The sequence below is a fragment of the Malus domestica genome, chromosome 11 (assembly GCF_042453785.1).
Source record: "Malus domestica chromosome 11, GDT2T_hap1".
NCBI lineage: Eukaryota > Viridiplantae > Streptophyta > Magnoliopsida > Rosales > Rosaceae > Malus > Malus domestica.
This window is the reverse complement of record NC_091671.1, coordinates 23,400,195-23,422,257: the sequence shown is the minus strand read 5'-3', so window position 1 is coordinate 23,422,257 and position 22,063 is coordinate 23,400,195. Positions and strand designations below refer to the sequence as shown.

General features: G+C 37.0%; 1 long non-coding RNA gene across 2 annotated transcripts; it reads left to right on the top strand.

Moving 5' to 3' along the window:
* The first annotated feature begins 19,430 nt into the window (after window positions 1-19,430).
* LOC114819849 (uncharacterized) lies at window positions 19,431-20,944 on the top strand. Of its 2 annotated transcripts, none has more exons than XR_003767148.2 (2): window positions 19,431-19,913; window positions 20,588-20,944. It is a non-coding gene; the product is annotated as an uncharacterized lncRNA (long non-coding RNA). The 2 variants fall into 2 exon arrangements; XR_011573109.1 differs by having other exon boundaries at window positions 19,431-20,435.
* The last annotated feature ends 1,119 nt before the right edge of the window (window positions 20,945-22,063 follow it).

The following is a 22,063-nucleotide window of genomic DNA, read 5'->3' as shown; positions in this document are numbered from 1 at the left end:
ATACTTAATTTACATGCATGAATTTGATGCTAGAATATAAGTGAATTTCACCTAATCGTTATGAACTTATATTCACAAGTAGTGAAGGTTGTTATCCACAATCGTGTTAAGTGAATTCTTGGCAAGAGTATCATGCTTTTCATAGTTACGAATGCCTCGTCAATGCTTATAGTTTTCACAAAGTCTAATGATCTTTGATTGTATCTCTATTGTGCTTTTCACGTAGGGGACTTTTGAAGAATGTTTTGAATTGTTGTATGCGTTTTCCCGTCCAATTCAATAACTTAAGGAAAACTTGAAGATTAAAAAAGTGTTGTTCACGGTTAATTTGGGGCGTTGAGATTTACAATTTATTGAAAGAACAACTGAAAAATCAATTTAGGTTGCATATGTGTCATGTGTGGAGAAGAACCCTCTAGCTAGTCCGTCATTTATCATTTTACCTTAATTTTATGTTTTTGTCAATTCTGTAATTTAATTAAGTTTATTTTACTTTTCATCAAAACCAAACACCCATCCATTATTAAATTATATTATTTAGTTAGTTTTCTTTGTTGTTAGTCTTTTAATTCAATTTCCGTCCATTTCAGTTCCTAGTGTTTAATTTGATTGTTTTCATTATTTTGAGTCATTCTAAGTGTGTTTCGAGTTATTAGAGTTTTTAGCCTAATTTTGTGTCCTTGAGTCTTGTTTAATATTTTTTAAATTATTTTAGAATAGATTAGCAATCCCTCCTAATCCCCGGCCTAGAACGATACCCTACTTACATCTTTACTACAATTGTCAAAAAGAGGGTTTAATTTGTGTGCTTATATTATTCGCATCATGATTCACGAAGAGTTTGAGGAAGTTCATACTCATTCTTAAGTAGCTAAGCATTGTTCATAAAGAAAATGTGAGGTACACCATGCATTATCTAATGAGAAGGGCTTGGCTACTCAAATATTGTGGAGGAATGCCTCCTCAATATACCTCGTGGTCTATTTACATAATTTTGTGTTTATAATAATTGTTCATATTACAAATCACTTTGTAAAGATCATCTCTGTAAAAATTAAAAAAAAAACTATTAATGTTTAGTCAAATAATTGTATCAAATAGATAGACGATTTGTTATGTTTTTACTGAATCAATTTATATTTGTACATTTCATAACCAATGAAAACAATCTTAGTTATAATTGATTTTTGGTAAAGTTAGTGATTATAATATAAATGTTTTGATCATAAGTACAAAGTGTTGTGAATAGTCATGAGGTAATTTAAGGAATTCCTCCTTCAATCCTTTGAGGGTTAGGATCTAGACTCATCCATTTTGTGCAACAAAATTTGACATGTAAGAAGGTGATGGTACAACGCTAGAGGATGGGTTTTGCAAATCTATGCAAACATAAAGGTTTATATATATAGCTTTTGTATGTTGTCGATTTGTTTTGGTGACTCAAAGTCGATATGCATTCGAATTCGTTATGAAGGTGATGGTGTTCTCATTAGCCAATTTTTATGGAATAGATGTTTTATTTAAATACCATGAGATAGTACAAAACCCAAACGTAACTACAAAAACTAAAACTGTGTCTTCAAAAGACACGTTGTCTGAAATATTATTACGGGACATAACAATAAAAAGTAAAAGATACACAAACAATCAATCCTATCTGTAATAGGTCTTCCAATGCCAAAACAACTCGCAGACAAGCAATGTGGGCCTCGTTAAAAAGCATTCCCAAAGAAAATCAATTGGGAAACGTTAGATGTGAAAATAAGAGCGTTACATATGTACCATTACAACCCAAATTTAAGTCAACAATAAGTCCAATCCGCAGTCAGAATCTTTAAAACCTTATCTCCAAAATTGTCTGGATAGTTATGAACCCCAACATGCCGTGTCTTTCGTCAAACCAAACTGCTTAAGCACCTTTTGTTACAAATTTGGCCATGGCCCTTCCATAATGTAGAAAAATTAAGAATCAAAATTTTCTTTTATGATAGATCCGTATAAACATCAACAACTTTGAATTAGATTGGTTTCTCCTCACCAAATAAGTGCTTGGGCCAAAAAAAAAAAAAAAAAAAAAAAACCCTACCTAATGGAGAGGTAGGTGGAGAGTTGACAAAACCCTATACTTTTCATTACAAAACTAATAAACCCGAAAAAAGATGGATTATTTTGTGAAATAATTTTTAGACCTATAAAAAGTGAGATTTGTGCTTGTGGAAATTATCGAGTAATTGGAGATGAAAAAAGACCCAAGATTTTGTGAACAATATGGAGTCGAATTTGTTGATTCTCGAATATGAAGATATCAAATGGGCTACAAAAAAACTAGCATGCCCAGTAACCCATGTGTGGTATTTGAAACGTCTTTCTAGTTATATTATGAATCTTTTAGATAAACCTCTTAACGAATTAGAAGACCTAGTATATTACGATGTGTGATTTGATCAAAAATTTGTTTTTATGGATTTCGAATGAGAAACTATCATCCCATTCAATCGAATTGGAATGCCCTGGGTCTAACATGTCTCTTGGTAGGAGTAAGAGTAACATGAAACTCAGAATTATAGGCGTATTCAATACTCCCAAGTAAAAAGGGAGTTGGAAAATTAGATTATTGATTAGGACTAATTAAGAAATATAGTTATTTTGGGAATCCACCTAATGAAATATAACTTCCAATTCTTATAAAATTAATCAAAATTGAAGGGAAAATACATAATTACCCTTAAGCAATTGAATTGTTAAAACACTACTACTGACACACCCAGACCAGAGTTGAGACTTGTTGGCTGTCACGTGAGAATGACATAGCCATGAGCGCAAAGCGGAAGCGATAAAGAGTAAGAGAAATACTAACAATTTAAAACCAAGCGATTAACAATCTCAATTAAGAAAGGATACTAGTGAGAGTTTAAGTATATAAATACACTTTCAGAGCAATAAGAAAGTCTAGTTGCAGTCAAGTAGGACAATTACTAAGATATAACACCAGAGGGTGAATCCTACTTTTTCAGGATCTGTCAGAACACCATTGAATTCCTCGTGGCCACCAAACTTTGCTAACTAAAACCTAGAGGGGCGAAAAACAAAGTTGAGTAGGTCAGTAAAACACATTTGTGGAGCCAAAAATATTCACAAGGCGACACGTGGGTTTTTTGGACAAAAAGGAAAAAAATACCCTTGCAGTACAACGAGGTTCCTACGCGCAAGCAGCGGGCAACCCTCTTTCAACCAAGACAGAAGTGCCCAAAATAGGTAACAATTCAAAGTCCATCTCATCAAATCCCTTCTACAAGGTAATTCCCAAACACATTCCTTTTAAATTATGTTAATTGGCTAATTAATGGGTTTATTGCCTAATTAACCCATTAATTCTCAATTAAACCATCCATTATATCCAAATAACCACAAAATACAACCAATTCAACCCTAAAACATCACATGGCCGGCCATCCCCTTAAGCTTTCTACCTTCCCTATCTTTTCGCACTTTACTACCCCAATTAAGCTAGCTAATTGATTCTATAACCATCCATTTATTCCCTTTATGTTTAATTAGCAAATTTATCATAATAAATTGGCTAATTAAACCTAAATTAAACCTAAAAACCCTAGCCACCTCCTATCCCTATAAATATACTCCCATTCTCACCAAAAAGCTAATTCCAACACTTTGGCAAAAATCCCAAAATTCTCTAAACACTCTTTCTCTCTAAATTCTAACATTGGCATCGGAGGTTTTTCGGCCAAAGCCCCCCCCCCATTCATCGTGGGCGCGCGAGGCTCTTGGCCTTAACCTAAGGTGTTAATTGTTTTGTAGGTGCAAAATCGTCCAAGATCGAGGAGGAAGAAATTTGCATCCACAACATTTACATGAAAACCTTATTTTCCTTTGAATATACTAACCCCTCGCCGTAAAACAAGTATAACTTTTCCCAGAATTAATATATAAGAATATACATAAATATTTATGTGTAACTGTATCATTTCAATCATGCTTCACATAAGCATAAACATATGTATGCCATGCCACGATATAATAGAGTAAGCCAATCAGGTAAGAATAATTTCATAGAAATATGATATGTTAGTCGGAACCCCTACAGTAGTTTGCACGGCTAAATTCATAGCTCAAAAGTCACTCTAGCCGGAGTCACTACAATGACTATACGGCAATATACTGCACATAAGTCGGAACTACTAAGAATGGGTATGTACGACACGATTGGGTGTACTATAATTATGCTCAATTCTATTCTCTCATAATAGCCGGGCGATAAATCGCTAGTCACCTACGAGTCGGAACCATAAATAAGGTCTGTACGACAAGACTGGACACCTAAATTGGATCCAATGTGAGCATATGGTGCGGGAGGTGACATAAATAAGCAGGCCTGTACTTCATCTCTTTGGCTAAATCACAATCACCCTAGGTGTAGTTTTATGAGCTCAACATTATTCAAGCTCAACATTATTCAATCACATATCACATCATTAACAATTCACATAATCAAAACATAACTCACCTGAGCTTACCTAGGCCTCCACAGCACCATGCAACAATATGCATAACTATGATAATGCATATACTAAAATAAAATGTAGGCATTGGCATAGCATGGCATTTAAATCACATTTCCTTTAAATACGTTTTCTGGGAAAAACGTCAAGTGTATATATATACTGAAAATAACTACCCACTCACAGATATGTCGATGGGTCGTAGCCCCCGAGCCTCGATTGATTACGCACGTCCTGAGAATAGGTCTCACCTATAGGCGTAATAACCGAATAAACGTTATTTAACGCACATAAATAACAATAGGTAATAACTTCTCATATATTACTCAATTTGGGTATATGAATATACCACAGTGACCTACACAATCTCAGGATCGTCCCCATATTTTAAAAATAATTTTTCATCCACTCACGCATCGCCACGCGCCGGCGAGTGCACGGCAAGACGCGCGGCCATGCACAGGGAGCCCTAACGGAAACAGTAACGGCAGTTAGGGAATATTCCGTTAAATCCTAACAGATTCTGTTAAACTTAACTGACGGCATTAGAATATTCCGTCAGAATTGACGGAATATTCCGTCGTCTTCAACCTCAGACTCCGGTGACCGTCGCCGTCGTTGAAAAACTGGGAATTTTTCAAAACCTTATAACTCGGTCATTTCTCAACCAAAATGCACGAAACTTGAACCAATTCAAAGCTTATACCATGAGGATCAAGTTTATACCAATTTTGAGTCCCAAAGATCGCTGGATCTTGCCGGAGAACTCTCGAAAGTCCGGCCACCTCTGCAACTCCTCCGTTCTATGCTTTCCGACGTCCAAATCCTTCAAACGAACGTCCCCGAGCCTCGCATGGACCTCCTAAAGCTTCCTAGAGGTTTGAAAACTCCTATAAATTACGCGTTAGAAAGTGCATGAACAGTGCATATCTCGAAGGTTAAGGTTTCTACGTGAAATCATAGGTTTCCTTACCTGAAACTGGTACCAAACGATTTGACTGAGCTTCAGGAACACAATGGTTCCCTTTTCCACTTTGATCCATCACGATTACAAGGGTTTTGGGTCTCATTTGTACAAAAGAGAAGAGAGAGAAAGAGAGTACAGGAGGGTGAGAGAGAGAAAGTGGTACTTTTGTGTGTGTGTGTGTGGTTTACAAACAACCAACCAATCATCACCAATTTCCTTCAGTTCCAATTGGTCCCAAAAACTTAGGAATTTAACATATTAGTCCACTTTCAATTGCATTTCACACATAACACATATCAACGCCTAAGGGCATTTTAGTCTTTTCACATCAACGATAATTATTTCTCGGGACGAGCTGTCACAATCTACCCACCTTATAAAAATTTCTTCCCCGAAATTTACATAATTATAACAATCAACTAATAATCATAAAACAACTTTAGATACATCTCTCTCATCCGATCCTCTATCTCCCACGTAGCTTCTTCCACTGAATGGTTTCTTCGCAAAACTTGTACCAAGTATACTGTCTTATTTCTCAGGACTTTCTCTTTCCACTCCAAAATAGTCACTGGTTCCTTATCATAAGTCAAGTCTGGATTAATCTCCAAAGGTTGAACTAGAATCACATGTGATGAATCTGTTACATAGTAATGAAGCATCGAAACCTGAAATACATTATACACCTTAGCCAATTCTGAAGGCAACTCAAACTTGTAAGCATTTCACCGATTCTTCTAGTGATTAAAGACGGCCTGATGTACCTAGGACTTAGTTTGCCTTTCTTTCCACCTCTTACTATCTCATTCCATGGTGAAAGCATAAAAAATATCCAATCATTAACCTTGTATACTCGATCAATAGCATGCATGTCAGCTAGGCTCTTTTGTCGATCTAGGGCCGCTTTCAGGTTAGACTTAAGTACTTGAATATTCTGAGTAGTCTCCTCCATTAACTCAGGGCCTTAAATTTTCAAACCGTTCGTGGTTAAACCTTTTGCTCCCCAAAATACCTTCTGTCCACAAGTCCAAAAATTTCAAAACACATGAAACCGTTTTCATAGGCCTTATGGTGTCACTTTCGGGAAATTGACATGACCAACATACCCAAGAAGCTCAACAGATCCGTAAGTCCAAATCTCTTTTCCATAAAACAAATAAATAATTGTTGCACTTGTTGGAAAGGTTACCACTCCTTTACTGCAAAATAATGCGCTGAGTTAGTGAGCCAATCAACTATCACTCAAACTCCATCGTAACCATTTTGTGTACGAGGAAGCTTGTACATGAAATCCATCGTAATATTTTCCCATTTCCAATATGGAATGAGAAGTGGCTGCATCAATCCAAAAAGTTTCGTCCTTTCAGCTTTAATTTGTTGACAATTGGTACACTTACTAACATATTCAGCAATTTCTCATTTCATACCCGGCAAATAATAAAATGGTCGAATGGCATGACACATTTTAGTATCTCTAAGATGCATTGCATACGTTGAATTATGTGCTTCATTCAAAATTGCTTTCTTAATTCCACATCATTAGGCACATACATCATGTTCCCTTGCATAAGCATGACATCTGATTCTCCAATTCTGAGATCTTCTTTTTCCCGTCGTTTCTTGTCTTGATTATCTCTTGAATTTCTTCATCAGTCTTCTGGGTATCGAGTGTACGATCCACTAAAATTGGCTTGACCTATAAATTAGCCAATAGAGCTTCTTCTCATTCTTTCACCTTAAGCTTCACTCCAGTAGATCTCAAATCTGCTATAAGAGAAACATGGCAAGCGTATCAAGCATTAATTCTCACTGGAGTCTTCGTACTAATTGTATCAGCAACAACATTTGCACGATCACTCTGGTCGTGCAATCATAATTACTAAGCAACTTCATCCATCTTCGTTGTTGAGGATTAAGATCTTTCAGAATAATTATATTGGAGACTCTTATAATCCGTAAAAATCTTGCATTTCTCACCATAAATATAATGTCTCCATAACTTCAAAGCAAAGATGATAGTTGCTAATTCCAAGTCATGAGTATGGTAATTCATCACATGAGGTTTTAATTGCTGTGAATGATAGGAGCATATTTATGTGACTTAGTTAGCTTGTTTCTTGGCATTTCTGTTGTTAGTTTGTAGTTATTTTAGTATTTTAAGCTATTTTCATGTGTTTGTAGGTCCAAAGGGTTAATGTGGCAAAGAAGTGCATTTTGGAGCATTTTTGGGCATGGAATGGATAGCATATGCTTGGAGCAAAAGGAATGGACGAAATTTGAAGTTTGTGCATCATCATCTCCCTATAAATAACCATTTTAGCACACTCATTTCACCCAACACATTCACCTACCACTACATCCACTCATTTCACCCAACACATCCATTCTCCAAACATCCATCCACTGCACCCATTACATCCACTCATTACCAAACACTCATCCACTACACCCATTACATCCACCCACTACACCTATTACATCCACTCATTACCAAACACTCATCCACTACACCCATTACATCCACCCACTACACCTATTACATCCACTCATTACCAAACACTCATCCACTACACCCATTACATCCACTCATTACCACAACCCACTACACCCATTACATCCACTCATTACCAAACATCCACCCACTACACCCATTACATCCACTCATTACCACAACACTCACCCACTACACCTATTACATCCACTCATTACAACTCCATACACTCATCTCCCTAGCCTATAAATACATCCACCCTTCACCGTAATTTGGGGGGCCATCATCCAAAGACACCACATCATCTACACAACTCTCCACCCTTCACCATAACTCACCTATATCCATCCACCACCACAAGAGACCATCCATTCACCACTCACACCTTGGTGCCGCATATTTGCAAGGAAGGAGGATTGCTTGGAGTTGTGCTAGTCATTCAATTTGGATTGCTGGAGCATTCTAGGTGTATTCTACTTTGGTTTTCATTGTTTAATTTCAATTGTTTCTGTTTAATTGCAAGTATGAGGAACTAAACCTCTTTTGGCTAGAGGAGAATTCAAAACCATGAATATATTTGCAATATGAATTGATTTCTTCCAATTGTGATTTGATAAGTTGTGATTGCAATTCAATTATCTATTTTATTCATAATGGATTTGTGTATGTTTATTAAGGATGCATACTTAGTTTTCATGCATGAATTTGATGCTAGGATATAAATAAGTTTCACCTAATCGGTACAAGTTTATATTCATGAGTAGTGAAGGTTGTTTATCACAATCGCGTTAATTGAATTCTTGGCAATTGTATCATGCATTCATAGTTATAATTGCCTCGTCAACACTTATGATTTTCATTGAATATAATGATCTCTGATTGTATCTCTATTATGCATTCATATAGGGGACTTTTAGAGAATGATTTGGGTTGTCGCATGCATTCATCCAATTCAATGAGTAAAGGAAAATCTGAGGGTTAATTTGTGCATCACGGTTAATCTGGGGTGTTGAGCATCATAGTTTATTGAAAAGCAATTGGAAATCAATTCATATACAAGTGTGTCATGTGTGAAGAATGGACCTCTAACTAATCCATCCATCATCTTATTTCTTAAATTCGTTTTACAATCTGCCTAGTTTTATAACTTGTTTGTTTGTTTCAAATTCATCAAAACTAAAATCCCCATTTTACTTTCTTGTTTCAAAGTGTTTAAAATCTGTTTTGTTTGTGTTTTAGAGTGTTTTGAGTCAAGTCAAAACCCAAAATTTCGTCCAAAGTTGTGTTAGAGTCAGAAACTGCCTAGTTTGTGTTTTTAGGCAGTTTTGAGTGTTTTTAAGTTGTTTTGAGTCTTGTGAATCTGTTTTGAGTCCTTTAAGTCTATTCAAACGTTTTTAACTTTGTTTTTATGTTTTTAAGTTAGTTTAGAGGTTTTAGCAAGCCCTCCTAATCCCCGGTTTAGAACGATCCCTACTTGCATTATTACTACAATTTGACAACAAGAGGGTTTAATTTGAGTGCTTAACTTTCATCGCATCAATGAAGCATAGGCAATCACCCTACCATGTTGCATTAACACACATCTAAGACCATTCAACGAGGCATCACTGTAGACCACAAAATTACCACTATCATCTGGAAGTGCTAAAACAGATGTATGAATGAGATAATACTTCAGCTGTTGACAACTTGCCATGCCACGCCACGATATAATAGAGTAAAGCCAATCATGTTTCACATAGTCATACACATATGTATGCCATGCCACGATATAATAGAGTAAGCCAATCAGGTAAGAATAATTTCATAGAAATATGATATGTTAGCCGAAACCCTTGCAATAGTTTGTACAGATGAATTCATAGCTTAAAAGTACTCTAGCCGGAGTCACTACAATGACCTATACGGCAATATACTGCACATAAGTCGGAACCACTAAGAAGGGGTCTGTACGACACGATTGGGTGTAATATAATTATGTTCAATTCTATTCTCTCATAATAGCCGGGCGATAAATCGCTAGTCACCTACGAGTCGGAACCATTAATAAGGTCTGTACAACAAGACTGAGCACCTAAATTGGTTCCAATGTGAGCATATGGTGTGGGAGGCGACGTAAATAAATAGGCTTGTACTTCATATGTTTGGCTAAATCATAATCACCCTAGGTGCAGTTTTATGAGCTCAACATTATTCAATCACATATCACATCATTGACAATTCACATAATCAAAACATAACTCACCTCAACTTACCTGGGCCTCCACAACACCATGCGACAATATGCATAATTATGATAATGTACATATATACTAAAAATAACTACCCACTCACAGATATATTGATGGGTGGTAGCCCTCGAGCCTCGATTGATTATGCACGTCCTGAGAATAGGTCTCACCTATAGGCGTAATAACCGAATAAACGTTATTTAACGCACATAAACAACAATAGGTAATAACTTCTCATATATTGCTCAATTTGGGTATATGAATATACCACAACGACCTACACAATCTCAGGATCGTCCCCATATTTTTAAAATAATTTTTCATCCACTCACGCGCCGGCGAGTGCACGGCAAGACGTGCGGCCACGCACAGGGAGCCCTAACGGAAACAGTAACGGAAGTTAGGGAATATTCCATTAAATCCTAACAAATTTCGTTAAACTTAACTGACGACGTCAGAATACTTTATCAGAATTGATGGAATATTCCGTCGTCTTCAACCTCAGACTCCGACGACCGCCGCCATCGCCGGAAAACTGGGAATTTTTCAAAACCTTATAACTCGGCCATTTCTCAACCAAAATGCCGAAACTTGAACCAATTCAAAGCTTATGACATGAGGATCAAGTTTATACCAATTTTGAATCCCAAAGATTGCGGGATCTCGCCGGAGAACTCTCGAAAGTCCAGCCACCTCTGCAACTCCTCCGTTCTACGCTTTCCGACGTCCAAATCCTTTAAACGAACATCCCCGAGCCTCGCATGGACCTCCTAAAGCTTCCTAGAGGCTTGAAAACTCCTATAAATTGACGGGAAAACCATGAGATTTCATGTGGGATTTCTAGTGACTAGCATGCATATACAATTCAAAATTTATATACGAAAGCAACGGAAGCATGTTATCAAATAATATCAAAGCAATAGTCATGCAAATCCCCTTCAACATGCATAGGTTTATGTAAGATGCATCAAATCAAATTTATATAAGAACAAAGTTTAAGAGTAGTTTTATACCTCTTGATCTAGATCTTAGACCAAGGATGGACCACCTCCAAGCCCTTTGCTCCTTGAACTCCGTGAGCCTAGCCTCCCTCCTTGCCTCCTCCACTTTGTTTAGAATGAGTGCTCCTAGGTTCTCTTCAAGTTTCCAAAATTGAAAACCTCTAAAGATCCTCACCCACTAGTGTAGTGAGAAGGATGAAGGAATAACCAAAGGGGTGAAAAGATGATTAGCTAAATCCCCCTATGGTGGCCGGCCCTTTGAGTGTTAGAGAGATATTTTTCCTTTTTTCTCTTTTGTTCTTTTAACACTTACAAAAACCCTAATGAAACATTTGCTATAAAGTTCCTTTTATAGCCAAAAAGAAACAAGTCAACATTTGACCTTTCTTTCCCTCCTCTGGCCGGCCCCTTTGTGTTGTTTGGGCTTTGGGCTTTTATTTATTTCAAGTCATCCAATGCTTGAATAAAAGCCCAATGGGTTTAGGCCCAATGGGCCCAATTAAACCCGAACGTTTCTTTAAGCCCAAAACGATCTAATATCGCTTTTATGATTTCTTTAGACTTTCTAATTAATCACAACACTTAATTAATCCAATTAATTATTTCCATCATCCATTAATTACTCACTACAAGAGTGTATTGGTGAACAATCGTTTTAGGTTCTAATTAGCAAGGCAGTGAGGTGATTGGCACCAATCCAATTGATTATATTTAATCCAATCACTTAGTGAATTAAAACTTACTTTTAATTCACCTTCTTCTTTGACGACTACATTTAATCATCTAGAAGAACTCACAAGCCATGAGTGACATCTAACCATATATCATGGCTACCCAAGCTAATGTAGAAGTTGTTTGGAGAACCTATTCAGTTGGAATTACAATGTAATTCGATCCTTCTCTAAAACAATACTCTCAATCACATCACTAGGGTATGGATATATTATGTCAAACCCCTAATGTGATTATTCCTTCTTATATGATTCAATTGAGTCGTATAGGAACGCTTTCCTTTATTACGCTCGATACTTCGGCCGAAGATTCCAGAATCATATCTTAGAGTATTCATCCTCTCTTAACGAGGATTAGAGATTTCTTGTTGCGCATTCACTTTCCTTCATGACTAAGTGGCTTAACCCTGACTATGCCGTGGACACCCGCGGATGGAGTGACTTTGACATAATCAAAGATCAAGTACTTAACCACAAGACAACGATGATGCCTCAGGTCAATGGACTACTTACATTATTCCAACCATTAGAGTTACTTGCTTGACATGTGAGTAGACCTCTATGCAAGTACTCTCGTTCGATTGTGTTCAGTGAACTCATTCCCTTAATGAGCACCTACATACTTGTCTTAGTGTCACTACACGAATGAGATGAGACCTTCCATCCTTCTAATTGAAGCGGACATAGTATGTACCGGTCTATGCATTGTCAGTATCCCTCCGAGAATTCTATGACCAGGAACCTTTTGGACATGATGGTTATGTGAAGAAGGTCTCTGTAGTCTAACTTCATTAGATTACTTCTTCAATCGATCCATTGTCCATGGATTCACTATTTAGGACATATATCGTTTATAGAGATAGTCCTAAATAGTATCTTTGCCATTTGATATATAAGAGTCATCTATACATCCATTTATTATCCTGAAAGGTTTCTTCCAAATATTGACTTTCAGGGCATATTTCCAACAGGAGCATCCAACGAATCAGCCTTGGTTTGGCCTCCTTCTTGGTAAGAAGATACTTCAACGCTGCATGGTCAGAATATACAATCACTTTAGTGCCAAGTAAGTATGAACGAAATTTATCTAAAGCAAAGAAAACTGCAAGAAGTTATTTCTCAGTGGTAGAATAATTCAATTGAGCATCATTTAGGGTCCGAGAGGCGTAATGAATGATATGAGGCTGTTTGTTCCTCCTTTGGCCCAAAACAGCACCAATGGCTTGCACCTTTCTAAATGTGTCAAGGATGCATCACACATTAGCTCAAATGGAAGGCTCTAATCTGGTGGCATGATGATGGGGGCCGAAGTCAACATGTCCTTGAGGGTTTTGAAAGCGGTCTCACACTCCTTGTTGAACTCAAAAGCTACTTCCTTTTGGAGTAAACGGCAAAGGGGTTGGGAGATTTTTTAGAAATCCATGATGAATCTCCTATAAAATCCTGCATGGCCAAGAAAAGAACGAACCTCCCTCACCGAAGTGGGAGAGGGTAAGTGACGTACAAGATCTATTTTGGATTTATCAACCTCAATCCCTTATTCTGATATGATATGCCTCAAAACTATACCTTGTTTTACCATAAAATGGCACTTTTCCCAATTCAAGACAATATTAGTTTCGATGCATCATTGTAAGATCAAAGTTAGATTATTCAAGCATGCATCAAATGAGTCACCAAAAATACTAAAGTCATCCATAAACACTTCAATGATCTTTTCCATAAATTCTGAGAAAATACTTACCATACACCTTTGAAATGTGGTTGGTGCGTTGCATAGCCCAAATGGCATGCGTCGATAAGCAAAGGTACTAAAGGGACATGTGAAGGTAGTCTTTTCTTGGTCATTGGGAGCTATCACAATCTGATTATAACCCGAATAGCCATCAAGAAAACAATAAAAAGAATGACCGGCTAACCTTTCAAGCATTTGATCAATAAAGGGCATCGGGAAGTGATCTTTTCTTGTTGTAGCGTTGAGCTTCTGATAGTCAATACAAACTCTCCATCCGGTTTGGATTCGGGTGGGCACAAGCTCATTATCTTCGTTTTTTACCATAGTGACTCCGGACTTCTTAGGAACAACTTGGACCGGAGAGACCCAATGGCTATCAGAAATTAGGTAAATCACTCCACAATCTAGTAGCTTGATGATTTCCTTCTTCACAACGTCCATCATGGGTGGATTGAGTCGGCGTTGTGCTTCTCTAGATGGTTTGGCTCATTCTTCCAAGAGTATTCGATGCATGCAAGTGGTAGGGCTAATTCCCCTTATATCGGCCAATGTCCACCCAATGGCAGTTTTGTATTCCCGAAGCACCCTTACCAACTTGTCATTCTCTTGTGCAGTAAGTGAAGAAGAGATGATGATGGGTAGCGTCTCTTGTTCTCCCAAAAACACATATTTCAAATGGATAGGCAATGGTTTAAGCTCTAGGGAAGGTCGCTGGATTACAGAAGGAAGCAACTTGTTAGTTGAAATGGGAATTGAAATAAGGTTAGGAGACTTACCAATATGCTTTGGATTTTACTCTAGGGCAACAACCATCTCCACCAATTCTTCTTGAATAGGCACGGCAAGGTGTTCCTTGTTGTTGCCGTGGGCATGCCTAAGTGCTAACCTTTCGTTTTTGAGTCCAATGCTTTACGTGAAAGTCTTTTCAAGTGCATGCTCACTCAAATCATCAAGGAATTCCTACGCCAAAGAGTCAATCACATCAATAGAGAACAAGAGTGATCATCATGAGGATATCTCATAGCATCAAAAATATTGAAATCAATAACTTCCCCATTAAATTCCATGGTCAATGTTCCCTTGAATACATCTATCTTTGTACGGGCAGTCTTCATGAATGGTTGGCCAAGTAAGATTGGTAATTGAGGGGAAGGGTTCGAGTCTTCCATTTCAAGCATGTAGAAGTCCGTCGGAAAGACTAGGTGATTCACCTGCACTAAAACATCCTCCAAAACACCTTTTGGATACGCATTAGATCTATCGACCAATTGAATGATCACTCCATCATTTTTTAATTCTCCCAAGTTCATAGATGCATATATTGAATAAGGCATGACATTTATTGATGCACCAAGATCTAACATGGCAGATTCAAAGCGAGTATTTCCTATAACACAAGGAATTGTAAAACTGCCGGGATCTTTGCACTTATGAGGTAATTTTCGTTGCAACACGGCTAAGACATTCTCACTTACCCTTACCACCTCTTTGTTCGAAGCCCTCCTCCTTGTAGTGCACAACTCATTCAGGAACTTAGCATACTTGGGGACTTGTTTAATTGCATCTAGAAGTGGAATGTTGACTTGCACCTTTCTAAATGTGTCAAGGATTTCTTTGTCACTCTCATCCTTCTTTGATTACACAAACCTGCGAGGAAATGGTGCATTGGGTGGAATGGAATTAGAAGTCATGGAATTTGAACCCAACTTACCTTTGGTGGTCGAATTAGGGTGTGTAAGTGGCTGCGGCAAAGATTGCTCAATCCTTGCCGTGGGCAGGCCTTGTTCCTTCTCCTCATATTGCATCTTTTCGTCCTCCTTTTGATTGGATTTAGATGGGTTAGGATCAGATCCAACTTCTTTTCCACTTCGTAAGGTGATGGCTTTGGCAGATTGGAAGCCTCCCTTTGGATTCACATCCGTCGAACTAGGTAGCTTACCTTGTTTATGGAGTGATGGTGCAGCAATGAGTGCATGGAGTGGAGGTTAAAGTGACGAAATGATGCATGAAATCTGAAATGATGGAGGGAACAAGGAATGGTGTGTCAATGATTCAAGGGTGAAAGTGAAGTGATGATGCAAAGCATGAGGGGTAAAATTGAGTGATGGTGTAGCAATGAGTGCATGGAGTGGAAGTTAAAGTGATGAAATGATGCATGAAATCTGAAATGATGGAGGGAACAAGAAATGGTGTGGCAATGATTCAAGGGTGAAAGTGAAGTGATGATGCAAAGCATGGGGGTAAAATGGAGTGATGGTGCAGCAATGAGTGCATGAAGTGGACAAGAATGTTGTGCACATGGTAGATAAAGGAAAGGAAGTGGAATGATGCAACAAATGAGTCAATGGAGGGAACATGGATGATGATGCACGGCATAGGAATCCAAAGGGAGTGCAATGGTGCATGAAATCTGGATCAATTGAGGGGACAATGGTGGTACACGGCATTGATGGAAAGGTGAAGGAGTGTGGCATCAAATGAGTGCAAGGAATGAACAATGATGATGGCACGACATGGAAGGTGAATGGTGGAGTGACACCCCTTTATGGCTGAGATTAAGGCTTCTAGAATCCTTATTTAGTGTCCTAATATCTTTGGGAACCCTCCTTGTGGCCGAAAATTAGTTGAATTAGGTTTAAGAAAGGTTAAATCAAAATAAGGTAATCTTGACTCATGTTTCTTCTTTGGTTGCTGAGCTCTTTGTCATTTTTACATTAATTCTTCTTTCTCTTTAACACATTACTAGCCTCTTTAGTCTTCAATTTCATCCATCCACCTTGATCCATGCATGTGCTATCCATTCCAAGCCCAAAACTGCTCCAAAATGCACCTTATTGCTTTATAAGGCCTATGGACCTACAAACACACGAAAATAGCTTAAAATACATAATTAACTAAGAAATAACAACATAAATGCATGAGAACAAGCTAACTCAGTCGCATAAATATGCTCCTATCAAGCTGGTCGAGCTTTCTCTTCATGATCGTCGAGTAATTATTCGCAAGTATGTGCAATTTTCTCTTATCATGCTTGAGTCCTTTAATCGTTTATCTAAGACTTGAAGGATCAATGTTGAACCTTATAAGTCTAAAAGGAGAGAATGAGTAGCTGACTAAGTAAATGGAAGACCAAAGTTCAATGATGGGAATCCTACTCACATCCTCAACAAACTCTACCTAAGTCTATGACGGCCAAAGGACAAGAACGACTTCACCTATTATTCTATCTCTCCAGTTGTATCATTAATTATGATATACAAAAGGTAGTATAATCTTCACAATTACTTTTAATTACCAAATATATTAACAAGTTATATGATGCCACATGGATTGAAGTTATAAAACTATCCATGGACTTGGCATTACTAAAATGTTGCACGCCCGAATCATGACAGTCGCTGCATGGATTCAACCTAAAAGTACAATCTATACATGACAACCTTAATATATTTCATGCATGAAGCATGATAGAAGTATAGGTTCCAATGATTCAACTCCACGGAAGTGGAGATTAAAAATTCAAGCTCTATAACACTCTAGCTGAGATTATGATCCAAATTTTCCAAACAATTCATCTAATAAGAGATGACTGCCTTAGAAGAAATAATGTAAAGCCCCTGAAGAGGCAAAGATATTCAAAGTAATGAAATATGCATGCACTTGCACATGAGAATGATGAGATCACAAATTGATGATGATAACCAATGTTAATTTTGGTTTTTACATTAGTTACTAGATTCATCAATGAGTTGTGTTGATATTGAGCTACGTTCTTTTGTTCGTTGACGAAAAGAAAAAAATTGTTTGGCCAAAATGGAAAAGGCAATTCCAATGCAATTTAGTATGCACGCGTAAAAATGGACCTATAGTACAAATCACTAAATGATGTTGAACTCAGAAGCTTACATATGGGCATTTGTAATATAGTGAAGTACACTCACATGATAGGACACATGGTTCCTAGTTGAAACCTGAAATTGTGATATGCTCCTGTAAACATGATTTCCCATTGTGAAAATTGTTCATTTCGCTGGAGAATTATATATGATATGAAGGCTTATGGAATGCCGAAAGCATATCTTCATAAGTATTCCCTCAACTATACATAGAAACAAATTGCTCTATATAAATTTCAAATAAGAATGTGTCATGAAGTGTAGGAAACACTTGAAGGATTCAAATTGCTTAAGGTAAGCCCTAAAAATATAAAGCACAAATTATGTACTCAATACCGATGGATGGTATCAATTGCCTTATTGAGTACTTTCATTGTTGCAACATACTAAATCTCTTGAAAGAGTTGATATTAGATTGGGACTCCTAAAGATTCTAGAAAATTATAAAGTGTTAGAATGAATATTGTCTCGAGCTGTAGATCGAACAATATGCCAAAAACGAATTCTTATTCACCGAAAGGTTTATGGTATTAAAAACAATGTGATTTGGAGATCATGAGTTGAACATCCAAATGGTTAATTAATTTTTAGGCACTAAGAAAGATCATTCATTCTCATGAGGGAAATGGTAAATTGATATTTGGTACAAAAGTACCACATCTTAGTAAAGTATATGCCTTATTGTATTTAGCAAAATACAATGAATCAGTTATTACATTTCTTGTGAAGCACAATATTAACAAATGGTATTGAAATGAAACAAAGTTTATCTATTGATATCTTCAAGAAATTATAGACATGTGCTTATTCTATTCCAAAGAACTCACCAAAAGCTATGGTCTTACAAGGCAAGCAAAATTTGAATATCTCTCTAGCCTACATACAGATCGCTCACATAATGGATTTATATTTACATATGGAAATAAAGTAATCCAACAACACTCAATGAAGCAAAGTTTTAATGTGGCAACCAATATGATGTTTGGGCATCCAATGTGGAGTGTTGTAAAAGTAGTGTGAATGCCCTCTATAGAAGCAGTACCCACTTGAAGGCTTTGGACATCAAGTGGTAGTTGGTAGGTTCATCACCTCACTTGTGTATTTAATGTTATTGACTAATGAAAATGTGAGGCGGAATGAAGAAAAGATAGTTGGCCATCTGCCTATAAATCCAAGAGAAGTAGCACAAGGAGTAGAAGAGAAGATATGGAAGAAAGAAAAGAAATAGAGGAGAGAAAAGAAGGGAACTTTAACGAAAAACCATATTTTTATACTAAAAGTCAATCCTGGTACTATTCACTTTACCCTTTATTTTGTTCGTATCGTTAAAACTCAAAGTTTTCAAGCCATTTTCATTAGTTTTCCTAGAAAAGAATGGCTAGAGAGATGGACACAAAAAGAGTGAGAATTGAGAATTATCTTTATACTCCTATTGTTTCAGATAATCATGAATAGTAGTGTTGTTGCCCCAAGGACGTAGGGACACTTGTCTAATCTCGTAAATATTAAATCTATTTCTTTTAAATTTCACTGCACACATATTCTCAATTTCACAATAAAAATATAACTTTGAATCAGTTATTGCTCTTCTCATATCAAAGGAAATGATGTGTATTGCTTTTTTCTTTTTCATACAACCCGTTAAAACATAAAAAATGATTAATATATTATCGAATTTTTATTAAAAAAATAATTAAGAAGAATGACATAGCAGAAATTGGGGTGAATTACAACCATCGAATATCTTTATGTGAAATATCCAATGATTGTGGGCAGATTTGGAGTTAGAGAGCTATATGGTACAAATAGACATGCATTGAAGCGGTACAAAGTAGTACTCACCCCCCAAATCCTAACATGTACTGCGGGGTGGTACAAGTAGAATTGACTGAAGTACTCTGTTCAGCCGGGTATATCAAACCCAAGGGATATCACTTGTGGTATCACCAAGTGGTCCACATAAGCCATATGTCAAAAGGGTAGAGGAGTCCCACGAGGGTAACCTGAGATCATATACATGCAGGATCACCAGAACCCCAGGTCACCGGTGTTCATCGCCTTCAACGTATTCTCAGGTCGCCCGTGCAGGGCTTCCCTCTACTACACGACCATGCTTAATTAGGATTTGACGAGAAAACGTCCTCCCCTGGATTGCAAGTATTTTTTTTATACAAATCTTGTCATTGTATTTGAGGTAAATAGCTAATATATTTGTAATTCGTGAATGGACTAGTGCTTGCTGACATTGGTACTACTTCCCTTGAATATCAAAGAACAATGTGTTGATGAACTGAAATGCTCCACCTGCCAACTTTATGAAACTGAACACTGATTGTTTCAGGTATATATGCTTCGCAATGTTTCAAATAGCAAGAAGCATCGATATAAAGAGAAAATATGACACCGAATATGGCTAAGATTTTTTATTTTCCCTTTGTCTTTCATCGGTTGTATTTCTCAATTCCCTTTCATCCTGCTTTTTCCCTTTAATTGTTTACATATATCATCATGTTAAACTTCTTGTACTGGTCGCTGCATATTTACATTTTTTTTTTTCATTATCTTTTCACAGTCTAAATCCCCAATTTGCATTATTTTATTTTATTTTTTGGATTTTCACAGTTTGCATTGGTGAAATTGTGATAATATGATTACTTTTGGTTGCATTTTGTATGTTTTTATTTTTATGTTAAAACTTATTGAAAACAAGGCATGAAACTAGCTTGGTTTATACGAATTTATTTATATTTTATTTCTAGAAAGACTAGTAGCTGAATATATTCCAAAAAAATTGATCATCCCATAACTCTTCTCTCCTTTGTGAGAGCATTTCTCTGCTTGGAAGCCTTTCTTACCGACTTGTGTGAGTAGTAGCAATTTCGTCAATTTTTGTTGTCGCCGACTCTGGCTTTGACTGGGTCGGTGGCAATTTCTTTGTTTCATTATGTCTTTTGGTTGTGTTTTTTCTGCCATGTTTTCCCTTTCCTCTCAATCCTATTCTACTCTGGTCTCCAGGCGATTAGAGTGGGGATGCTTCGTCGGGAGTCTGGAATCGGACCAGACAGGTTTTTCTGCGGAAGCGGCTGCAGCAGAATTCTAGGTTTTTCCTGATTTGGGCTCAACTTTTTTTTGGGCCTTTTCTGTTTTTTGTTTTGCTAGTATTTTCGGTTTGTATATTTTGTCTTTCGCCCAGTGTTTTGTAAGTAGGTGCTGCTTGTTTAATATTTGGTTGACCCCCAAAAAAAAAATTGATCATCAGATTTTAAACTATTATGTTAGCTAGCCCACCCGTTTGGAAATTCCTAATTCCGCAATATTAGTGCAGGGAATATTTACTGTCTTTGTTTTATTCCCCATATATTTATTTTGACATGGGTTGGCCTTAAATCTTACTACAAAATAAGTGGTGGGTCTAAAATTTGAATTCATCCAGGAAATTTGAAAAAATAACCAAAATTTATACTCCATATATATAATTACAACCATCATTTTAAGTCTATGATAATTATAACTAAAAGTTGATATAAAAGTACTAATATATCCTTAATGACTAAAAACTTCTCCATTAAAAGTGAAAAAACCATGACTTGGATTCTAGGTGTTGGGCATTTGGTTGGCTAGGGTTGGATTGGGTAACGTTTCATTTTTGGGATTTTGCAGGAAAAATGAAAAAACATCATTATGTTTCACGTTGGAACTTTTAGACGTTACAATTGATGGTTTGATATAGACAGAGTGTTGGAGAGAGAGAGAGCAGTGAGGAGAAGGGGTTCCTAGAGAAAATTTCGAGTACAATTTTTGTTGGACTCGCCGCAACTTGGTTTATTTGTATATGAGTAAAAGTTGTGTGGTAGTTGTGACAGCCCGTCCCGAGAAATAATTATCGTTGATGTGAAAAGACTAAAATGCCCTTAGGCGTTGAGATGTGTTATGTGTGAAATGCAATTGAAAGTGGACTAACATGTTAAATTCCTAAGTTTTTGGGACCAATTGGAACTAAAGGAAATTGGTGGTGATTGGTTGGTTGTTTGTAAACCACACACACACACAAAAGTACCACTTTCTCTCTCTCACCCTCCTGTACTCTCTCTCTCTCTCTCTCTTCTCTCTTGTATGGACGAGACCCAAAACCCTTGTAATTGTGATGGATTGAAGTGGAAAAGGGAACCATTGTGTTCCTGAAGCTCAGTCAAATTGTTTTAGGTAAGGAAACCTATGATTTCACGTAGAAACCTTAACCTCTGAGATATGCACTATTCATGCACTTTCTTACGCGTAATTTATGTTGGAAATATGCCCTGAAAGTCAATCTTTGGAAGAAACCTTTCAGGACAATAAATAGATGTATAGATGACTCTTATATATCAAATGGCAAAGATACTATTTAGGACTATCTCTATAAACGATATATGTCCTAAATAGTGAATCCATGGACAATGGATCGATTGAAGAAGTAATCTAATGAAGTTAGACTACAGAGACCTTTTTCAC